The 11116-nt window shown below is 45.6% G+C and overlaps 1 long non-coding RNA gene across 1 annotated transcript; it reads right to left on the bottom strand.

Moving 5' to 3' along the window:
* Window positions 1-319: 319 nt before the first annotated feature.
* Window positions 320-7700, bottom strand: LOC114150384 (uncharacterized). The gene is made up of 3 exons (XR_003596733.1): window positions 5952-7700; window positions 2737-5823; window positions 320-2659 (listed from the first exon to the last, which is right to left on the bottom strand). It is a non-coding gene; the product is annotated as an uncharacterized LOC114150384 (long non-coding RNA).
* Window positions 7701-11116: the final 3416 nt, after the last annotated feature.

Raw genomic sequence — 11116 nt, 5'->3', positions numbered from 1 at the left:
CTCAGCTCCAATCATCTTCACCTGCTCAACAGCTGGAAACGTCAAAACACAAAAACAAACGGCTGCGTTTATCGGAGCCGTGAGACACACACACACACACACACGACTCCTGGTACCGGTCCGAACGGACACAGAAAAAGGTTCTGGAACTGATCCAAGCACTGGCCCAAACTCAGAAAAATGATGTGCAGCTCTAATCCTGATCAGCAAACCCTGGAAACTGTTTTGCCTCCATAAAATGAGGAGTTGGCAGCGAATGCAGCTGGTTACTGGTTCCAGTCACAAAACTGGGAAGAAAAGACAGGAATCGATGCAGAGATCCATTAAATTCAAGTTTTTAAAATAGAGAAACCAGGAAGTCATCAAGATTAAGCTCAACTTTAAAAAACTATTAACATTACATACATATAACATGCACAAAAACAAATGTTATACAAGTTTGAACACAAATACATTTCATTCAGTTAATGTGTGATTTCTTTTGTTTCCATTGTATCATATTGGTACATATATTGTTACCCACCCATCACAATATGTATCATGATATGAAGTTTATGCCGTATTGCACATCCCTACCACACAGTGGATCCAGGAACCGGCGGTTTCTGTCTACACTCGGGTCTTGAGAGTCGCTGATCCAAGTAAACATGAAATCACGGAGAAACAAAGTGGTGACCTGCTCTTGAATCCCGCCTGGCTCTGCATGCTCTCCCTGTAGTCCAGTCAGAACTGACTCATTTTTCAGAGATTATCAATCCATTTATCATCGACCCACTTTAACTCTTCACACTATAAACCAAATCCAAAGTTTTAGCAGCCGAACTCTGGTTGCTTTGACTGGGACATCAGTCGGCAACATTCCTGTTGTAAATTATTACTGGAGCAACAGGCAACAAGCCACAACTAAATAATAGCTTTTATTATTAGGAAACACCATCACACATAAAGTCCAACATCATCTTCATCATCACTACCATGATCTCATTCATCATCATCATCATCATCTCTGATGTCAACACAAAAACTTTTCTGCAGATTTTACAGTTTTCAGCTACACTGACTGACATCACACAGCTGCTCTATGCCGGCCAATCACAGCACACTAATAGACTGCCAACTGGTTCACACACACACACGCGCGCGCACATAGCCCCCCCCACACACACACAGTCAGTCAGAGTCAGGAGGTGATGACCTGCTATTACTAAGCTTTTCTGCCTCACTGCAGACTGGCAATGATGGTCAGCTACGAGTGTGTGTGTGTTCCTGAGGGTGTGTGTTCCTGTGTGTGTGTGTGTTCCTGAGGGTGTGTGCTCCTGAGTATGTGTGTCGAAGCTGTAATGTGTCGGCTGAGTAACTGACTGACTGACAGAGGCGGTTTGGGGGAATGACAGACGGCGTGACAGCAAACGAAGAGGAGAAATGGAAAAAACAGAAAAGTGCGCGTGTGTTGACCCGTCCAGAGTTCAACGTCAGACCCACAGCCAGACACACACACACACACACACACACCCACACACCATCACAGCAGGCTTTTAATTAGTGATGTAGTTTTAGTTGACTGATCAGCTTGTAAAGCTAACAATGTTTGCTTCCCTGTGTGCACACATACACACACGCCCACACACACAGAGGAAATTAACTCGAGTCAAATCAATTTCATTTTGTGCTTCTGGGATCAAACGTGAGTCAACAAACTGGTGTTGTTGGAAGCAGCAGCGGCTGGTATTGACCTGAAAGTTATTAATTCTGTCTGATCCGCTTTATGGTGGACCAGAACACACACACACACACACACACCCCTGAATGAAACAAACACACAGCGGTGCTGATCAGCGCCCCCTACAGGCAGTCGGTTCTCTGACATTTCCTCACTCAGTTCAGCTTCTTCTATCTGGAAGATTTCAGGTGTGAACCTCTGGCCAATCAAAGCTCAGGAAGAACACCTGCTCCAGGTGTCCAGGTCATCCTGGGGACCTCGAGGCATTCCCAAAAGGACAGATAGTCTCAGCAGGGAACTGTGGGTCTGACAGAGTGGAGGTAGACGAGTCCAGACGCTGCAAACAGGAAGCACATTTTAGCTACTCGATCTTTCAGTCATGAACTTCAGCTGATGAAGTTCAGCTGAGGTTGAATGCGGATCGATCAGGAACCTCAGAACCTTTTGTGTCAGCTCTTACAATAGTTCTCGACCCACCCTAGCCTCACTCTGTAGGACTAACCCTAACCAAACTCCTTTACTCCTTTACCGGGCCCTGCGGTGTCCTGGGCAGGGTTTGGTGTTCTCCAAGCACAAACAAATCCCAGTCTGCTGAATGTGTAGCTAACCAGAATGTGATGGGAACATGTAGGAGAATCTAAGATACAGAAGATGAAACTGACATGGAGGACCAAGACGTCTGGTGGACGTCACACAAGTCTTTGTATCTGTTTCTCTCTGTGAAACATTTTCCACCAACCATTGCTTCTTTCAGGTCAGCCATGTTTCTTTTTTCTCCAGAGGTTTTGGGAGGTTCATACATGACGAGTTGCTGCTGCTGTGTATCTCCACACCAAACCTAGTCCTCCTAAAGTTTTTTAAATTGGCCAACAGCTTGCCATGCAAATCTCAGGTGTAGATCTCTCAGAACCAAAGCAGGTTCCATTCGGTGTCCAAAGCCTGCAGGAGGTCAGGTTGAGTAAGAACAGAGAAAATGATCTTTCCGGTTTGTTCTGAGTCAGAAATCACACGCTAACCTTTAAGCAGGCCATCAGCAGGTAGCGGGCGGAGCGGCGACCCCGACCTTCAACGGCTCCTCGGAGGACGAAGCCGTCGTTGGAGGCAGACAGACGGAGACGGACGGGAAAAGAGCCAGAAATCCATTCACAGACGTTAATAAAATCAAAGAGCCCCATATGATCAAGCATGAAGTACATCACAAAGGTAATGTGAATTTAAGCCCAGATCCTTTCATTATCAAAAACAGTGAGCCGTCGCCCAGCAGCGCGCACACGCCGGCGAATTTATGAGGCCGACTTCCTGAATCTAATAGAAGGATTCAGGTGTTACTAATGGGCGAAAGAGGGAGGTAATAGAGGAGAGACGGAGCTAATATGGAGTGATGGAGACGGAGGAGAGGCTCGACCGGCTAAAGAGAAACAGATGAAGACGGATGACAGAAGAAGAAAAGTTGGAGGAAAGATGAAGAGATTCAATTACTTTCAGTTTGATGAAAGATCAGAGTTTAACCTGAAACATTTGCATCCTGATGAAATAGATCCAAACGTGAGTAGAAACTTTGAGCTGACCTCCGACTCTGAACACAAGCCCACCGTTTCAACCCTTGACCCTGATTTCAGAACATAAACTCACCTGGGGGTCAGGGTGAGACGGGTCAGACGGGTAGAGACAGCCTCAGGTCACCGAGTTTACCTGAGGAAGCCTGATCCTGGGGAGGATGGAACCTCACCTGACCCAGTGGGGATTCTGGTTCTGTTTCTAACGGAGACATCTGGATCGTGTGTGTGTGTGTGTGTGTGTGTGTTGTACAGGGTCTTTATGGAGCCCGACTCGTGAAAATTGATTAGTCGTACAGAAAGAAGGTTAATCGGGACCTTAAATAAGACTCATAACTCTCCCCCCTTGCTGCGTGTCCCCCACAGGGCGAGAGGTATTACCCCGGGTGGGGGTGAAGGGGTGTCGCCTTCGGGTGCTTTATGGTGTCGTCCACCTTAATGATGTCTAACAAAATGTCAGCGGCCGACCAATGACGCGGCAGCACTCAGAGAAAGAAGGTTAGTCGAGTGGGAAGTCTTTAGGAGTCGTTATGGAGACAAAGATTGAGGAGGGGGCGACGGGTAGGAGGAGGGGCAGGTTTAAATCAGCGGGGGGCAGCGGGGGTAGGAGGCAGGTTTAAATCAGCAGGGGGCAGCGGGCTGTTCTGGAGTTGCTGAGGAACAGGTGAGGAAGCCGAAGCTGCAGATTCTTTCAGAGGGAAAATCTTCTCTTTGCCTCAGAGCCAGGCAGCGTCTGACCTCTGACCTTACAGCAGCCTACAACATGTTCACTGACTGTGGGACATCAGGCCATCACAGACAGAACAGACTCTGCTCCGTCAGGTAGAAGGAAAACGTTCAGTTACCCCATACTGGTTTCATATTGGTTTTAAACTGGTTTAAGACTGATCTCTTACTGGTTTGAAGCTGCTGTTTTCACCAGGGTTACTGATGTAAGTGCTGATTATCAATCCATTATTTGCTAATCAGTAAATAAAAAAGAAAACATCCTTCCAGTTCATAAACATTTTGAAAGTCAGAACACTTTGATCTCTTAAGACAGTTTCTCATTTTTTAATATTTTTGTATTAATGTTATTTTTGTAACTTGTGTTTGTTTTATGGGACTGCGGATGGAAATTAGCATTTTGCTAAATCAGTTATATTGATAAAATTATACATCCATTAATATGCACTGTTCCAATAAAACCAATTTAATCTGTCCATCCAGAGGTCAGGGGTAAGAGGTCACCTGGCTGTTAGTCTGTCACTGAGATAACTAGTACAGACACATGCATCCTTACCTAAATGCAGATTAGCATGCTAACAGTAGATTAGCTTGCTAAAGGTTTACTGCTTTATCATCTTCATGGTGAAACTCTCCCTCTCAGTGTCTCAGCTGTTTATTGATCATTTTCTTTATTAAATGTTGAAACCTTCTCTCTTAAAATGGTAATAATAACTCCCTCCAATACACACACCGACACACACCCTCCCCTGGTGAGCAATTATTGTCGAGACGCAGAGTAAATCAATCAATAATTCCCTCGCTGCCGCTGCAGCGCAAAGCCAATCAGGACAAAACAGGAGTCATATTTATGAAGCAACAAAGTGCTGACACAGCAGATCGCTCTGCAGGGTGTGTGTGTGTGTGTGTGTGTGTGTGTGTGTGTGTGTGTGTTGCCACTGCAAAAGTGTGTTTATTGCAGCTGCAGCTTTAAGCTTAAATTGAAACTTGAAATAAAACAAATGCTTCCTTTAGATCCGGAACACAAACATCCAGGAAACCACAGAACACGGTCAGAACTGATCAGAGCCGGTCAAAGCCTATCAGAACCGATCAGAATCTTGTCTTTCAGCTGCAGACGGTTCTGGGACCGACTGGTTGAGACAGCTTGAAGCCTCCCAGAGAGTGAAGCAGAGGAAAACATTAATGTCAACACATGCAGGACCAACTGGATCCTGCTGACCTGCAGGACCGCAGTGTTTTCTGTTGGACCCGCTCTGACCCACTCAGCATCTGACCCCTCTGAGCTCCTGTAGTCGCAGGGTCAGTCGGATCAGGAGTTGGTGATTCTGAGCAATCAGATGCTGAATTCAGGAGAATCTGAACATTAACCAGATTTACAGCATTTCACAGAACTGGAGATTAAAAGCTGTGAAAAAGCTCTTCAGGGGGCGTGGCGTGGTGGCGTAGCGGTTAGCGCGACCCACATTTGGAGGCCTCGAAATGCAGGTTCGACTCCCGGACCCGATGATATTTGCCGCATGTCTTCCCCCCTTCCTGTCAGCCTATTTTCATATAAGAGACACCAGAGCCCACAAAAGGCCCCCTGGAGGGGTAAAAAAAAAAAAAGCTCTTCAGGACGTGGCTCCTTGTCCAGCAGCGTCCAACCTCCTGCAGCTGTCCAGGCATTGCAAACCGCCACTGATTCCAACACATCCCAGAGTCTTTTCTCTTACCTCTACGTTTTATGCTCTTTCCCGAAGAATCGTCTCTCGTTTTAATTATGACCCCAAGAAAATCATAACAGGCTGAAAAGGTGGGAAACGGGCCGCTCAGTCTGCCCTGAAAAAAAATCAGATAGGAGTCGCAGTTGGCATGAACATCACAATCATTTTGGGTGAAGGAGACTTCTCCCTCTCAAATATGAAAAATATTTGTATGGCCCTCCCATATTTATAAGTAAATCCTACTTGCTCCAGCAGTGTTTCTGCTGCTTGGTGAAATAATCCGTTCCATTTGATTGATTGACAGGAAAGCCATTCCGCTAAAACTCCACTCCAGGTTTTCCTGGTTACTTAAGACAACTCACCGCAGCATGCTCCTGTCATGAACAGTAAAGAAATTCTCTACTGCAGCTGCTAAGAGCTGGATATGGTAACATACTACTAACCTACTGCTAACATGTTGCTAACGTCCCGCTAACATATCTCGAAAGTGCCAGTAACGTCTTGTTGACGTCCAACTGACGTACCGTTGACCTAACAATGACATCTCTCTAATGTCCTGCTAACGTACTACTAACATACTGCTAATGTCCCGCTAGCGACTCTGACGTCCCGCTAATGTCTCACATTAGTGTCCAGTTAGCGTAATGAGGTGATAGAACTTCCTGGTCAGGAGGAGGAAGCTGATATTTTTCAAAATAAAATACTCCACAAACTGCAGTTGAACTGAGAAGCAGGAGCCCGTTCTCTCTGCAGATTCCTTCCTCTCTTCCACTCGGTTTTTACATCTCTTCCTCTCCAGGGAAAAAAGCAGATTGCTTTTCTCACCCTGCTGCTCAAAATGTCATTTTCCTGAGAGCAGCTCAAAGACAGAGGAGGAGGAGGAATATAAAATCATTTAAATAAACATGAGAAGAAAAAGCTGGGGGTCAGATGACTGAAAACAGAGTCTGTTTATGAACATCCCATCAGAACCACGGGAGGTTCTGGAAGGGGACTGGACCGGTATCACTGAAGCTGAAGATGTTCAGAAACCAAACTGGGAACAAGTGAGACGCCTTCAGACTCCATAAACATCTGCAGGTCCCATCATCTGGTCTGTGTCTGTGGTTCTGTTTCCTGGATGCTGGTTGGCCTGGTGGCTCCTGGTACGGCCTGGTGGCTCCTGGTACGGCCTGGTGGCTCCTGGTACGGCCTGGTGGCTCCTGGTACGGCCTGGTGGCTCCTGGTACGGCCTGGTGGCTCCTGGTACGGCCTGATGGCTCCTGGTGTCACAGAAGCAAAAACTTCTCAAACACCTGGAGAGGCTGCAGAGGAAGACCTTCAGTTGGCCTCAAGGATGATCTGGACAAGAGTCCAGCAGCTCAGGAAGTGAAACCATAGATCAGCCCTTAATCGGTTTGAAACAGAGGACCCGGATTCGAACCTGGACCGAGGGCTGGGATGCACAGAGGGAGGTCATGGTCCCAGGCGTGACAGAGGGCAACTCGTTTCTCCTGCCCTGTGGAAAGGCGGCTGGCTGCTGAATCTTCCTGGAGCCATTGTGCCGTCCAGGAACTTTACTCCTGCTGGGACGACCGGATCGGTTCTGGTCTACCAGGGATTTCTGGATGAGGACAAACCTTAAGGCTCCCAGGGAGAGATGGAGGACCAGGAGGGGCTTTGCAGATCCAAAGGATGGGTCAGTCTGAGTTGCAAAACAGCCGGTACCGCTGGGCCAGACCTGGTTACTTAACAGGCTTCAATCAGGCTGGACCTTTCCTGTCTGCAGGGAGAAACCGGGTCACATCAGAACCGACCGAAGGTCTGAGCGGGTTGCAGCTGTGTCTTCAGAACATCCAGTCGGTCCGGTTGGAAGGAAACAATCACTGGTTCTGGTTCTGACTGGTTAGACCTGCTGCTCTGTTGAGACTGAACCACATCAGAACCGGATCAGAAACAGACTCAGAGGTCAGTTCTGTGAGTCCTGAATCCGTCTGAGTGTGTGTGTGCGTGTGAGTGTGTGTGTACGTGTGTGTGTGTGTGTGTGTGTAAAGATCTCTAACAATGAGAAAAATGTCTGGAACAGTAAGAGAAGCAGCCAGCAGGGGGAGCTGTGGTCCTGCCCTCCACTCAGAGACACACACACACACACACACACACAGAGCAGCTTCCTTTGTTTCAGCGGTTTGTAAAATGAACTCCACTGAACACAAATCATCTTTATATTATCATCATTAATATTATTCACATTTGTATTTTTACAGTGTGGATGGAAATTATATTTTGTTTTGGAATAATTTTCTGTATTTTTAATGCATGACTCATTCAGAGTACGTTACATGAACCTTTCAATGTTTCAAATGTATTTTTCATGTAATTTGCAAAGATAACATTTTATCAATTATTTTACATGAGAAGGTCATAATTTTAAAACAAAAATAAAAACCTCTGAAATATTACTTACGTGTTTAAGTCATTGAATAAATTTGATCCTCTGGCTGTCGGCAAACAAATTATAAAAATGTCAAGATTAGAATAAAGAATCTATTTTTTCAAAACCTTTTTCATTATTTCAGTTTTTTTGTTTGAACTGATTTGAAAAAAAAAGAGTTTTTATTCAGAGAATCAACTCTGTGGAAATAAAATGATCAAAATGAAATTTATTATAAAATAACATAAAAACTTAAAATTAAAGGGCAGTTCTATAGATTTTAGCTTGGGAAGCATCAGCAGAATATTGATCGCTGATCTGAATGCTTTTAGGCTTCCTGACCCAAAAACTGCACTTTCTGTTTCAGTCACTAAAAACCTGCAGAAAAATACAGAAACATCAAATCTGCAAAAACGCAACAAGCTCAGCTATGAATCATATTTTTCTTGTTTATTAAAGAACCTTAAAGTAAAAACATCAGATTCACTAAAGTCTGTAAATTCATTATAAAATGTCTGTTTAAACTCAGAATCATTAAATTAGGAAGAAAGTTAAAAATATTGCAGGAAATTTTACTCCGAATTAAGAGTTTTTATGTTTCCATTAACAACAATTCAGTAACTACATAATTTTTGAATCAGAAAGTCTCACTGGGTCCAGAAGGTTCTGGTTCTGAAAGAGAATAAAACAGAACGATCCCTGAGGAAAAACTGAATTCCTCGAGTTTCTCTCGAAAAACAAATAAAAGTTGAAAAATGGAGATGGAAGCGATGGAGTTCTGCGGTGACCCGGGTTCCGATGAACAACCCAGTTCTGATCGTCATCGTTATTAATATCAATAATATCTTTGATTAATGCAGACATAAAAATCCCAGAAAACGGCTCATTCTGACTTTTAATCTCTGGGATTAAAACAAGTTCAGCCTCGCTGCTGGAGATCCAATCCTGCAGTTTATTCCTAAAAGCTGTTTAAATCAGGTCACCGGGGTCACCGGGGTCACCGGGGTCACCAGGTCCAGCAGAACCTGATGTTTACTCAGTCCAACACTAGTTCAGGTCATTAGGGTTTTATTTTTACTGTAAGTAACTGAAGTTGAGAGTAAAGTTCTGAGGACAATAAAGCAGCGAGATGGAGCAGGTTCTGAGGTGGAACCTGCTCCATCAGAACCAGCTGGTTCTCCACCAGCAGGAACTTCCCAGTGGCTGTACTGGAAACTATTTCAGCCGATTCCATCACAACCACTCCAGGTTTATTCCTGGAACTCTGGGTTGGTCCCACGCTGACCAGAACATGCTAATTATCTGCAAACTCTCTCTCTCTCTCTCTCTGTGTGTGTGTGTGTGTGTGTAGGTGTTTAATACCAGTGTTAGCCGCTGGCCATCACATCAATCTGTCACTCTAGAGAAGTGTGAGCCAATCACAGCCCAGCACTAGCAGGAGGAGGGACAAAGGTGAAGTCACACCAATTTACCTGCTGGAGGTGTGTGAGGAACCACGCACACACACAGTCGTGTTTTCCTGTCTTGTGGGGACTTGCCATCGATTTCCATTCAGTCTAAACAAGAGCAGCGTTTCCCTGCTGGGGACCAAAACGTCCCACAAGAAGCAGAGGTCCCCACAACCCCCTCTATAGAGATAGGTCCCCACAAGGAGCTAAAAACCTGTTTCTCTCTCTCTCACCCACACGCACACCCACCCACCCACCCACCCACACACACACACACACACACACACACACACACACACGCACTCCAGCAGCTGGAAGAAGTCAGTAATGATGAATCAGCTGAGCTTCACCAGCAGCTTCTTCTGCCAAGTGATCCAGATAGATGGATGGATGCTCGGTTGGATGTTCGGTTGGATGTATTGTCATACAGATGATGGGAGTTTTGAATATGAATTGTTTCTAAATATTGAAGCTTTTTTAATCTTCAGGTAATAAAAAGTTCAAACAGAGGAAAGAAAACTGATGAAAAGTGAATTTTATTATAAGTGGGGTTAGGGTGCGACGCAGCAACACGACGCAGCAACAAGACGCAGCAACAAGACGCAGCAACACGACGCAGCAACAAGACGCAGCAACAAGACGCAGCAACACGACGCAGCAACACGACGCAGCAACACGACGCAGCAACAAGACGCAGCAACACGACGCTGCAACAAGACGCAGCAACACGACGCAGCAACAAGACGCAGCAACACGACGCAGCAACACGACGCAGCAACAAGACGCAGCAACACGACGCTGCAACACGACGCAGCAACAAGACGCAGCAACACGACGCAGCAACAAGACGCAGCAACACGACGCTGCAACAAGACGCAGCAACACGACGCTGCAACAAGACGCAGCAACACGACGCTGCAACAAGACGCAGCAACACGACGCAGCAACAAGACGCAGCAACAAGACGCAGCAACACGACGCAGCAACACGACGCTGCAACACGACGCAGCAACACGACGCAGCAACACGACGCTGCAACAAGACGCTGCATTATTCACACAGGCTCTCAGAAGTAATAATTTATCTTTAATAAAATATTCATCTGCTTTTAATATTTATTCTGGCTTTTAAGAAACTGCGTCTCTGCCAAACCCAGTTGGGACACACACACAGACTTACACACACAAGCTGATGCTCATTTTAAATGTTAATAATTACTAAATAAAGATGTTCATTTCCAAAACTGTTTAAGTTTTAATCTGAAGTGTCGACTGCAGGCTGCAGCAGCGTCTGACCGGCTGCATGCTAACCTGCACGTTAATCCGTGCACGTGTTAATCCGTGCACGTGTTGTGTCAGCGTGCTGCACGTCGTCTTAAATGGACCAGTGCGAACCCCGTTCATATTTATTTCATGCCAGACATCAGCTCTGGTGGGGAACTTGTGTCTGTAATGAAAGAAAGATGAACGCTGACATTTCTGCACATTAACTTCTACAACATTCATCCCGTCCACAAACACACATCTCACGCTAATGCGTCGCTTTGTGCG

This window comes from Xiphophorus couchianus, chromosome 2 (assembly GCF_001444195.1).
Source record: "Xiphophorus couchianus chromosome 2, X_couchianus-1.0, whole genome shotgun sequence".
NCBI lineage: Eukaryota > Metazoa > Chordata > Actinopteri > Cyprinodontiformes > Poeciliidae > Xiphophorus > Xiphophorus couchianus.
The sequence above is the reverse complement of the archived record's forward strand: the minus strand, read 5'-3'. Positions and strand labels throughout refer to the sequence as shown.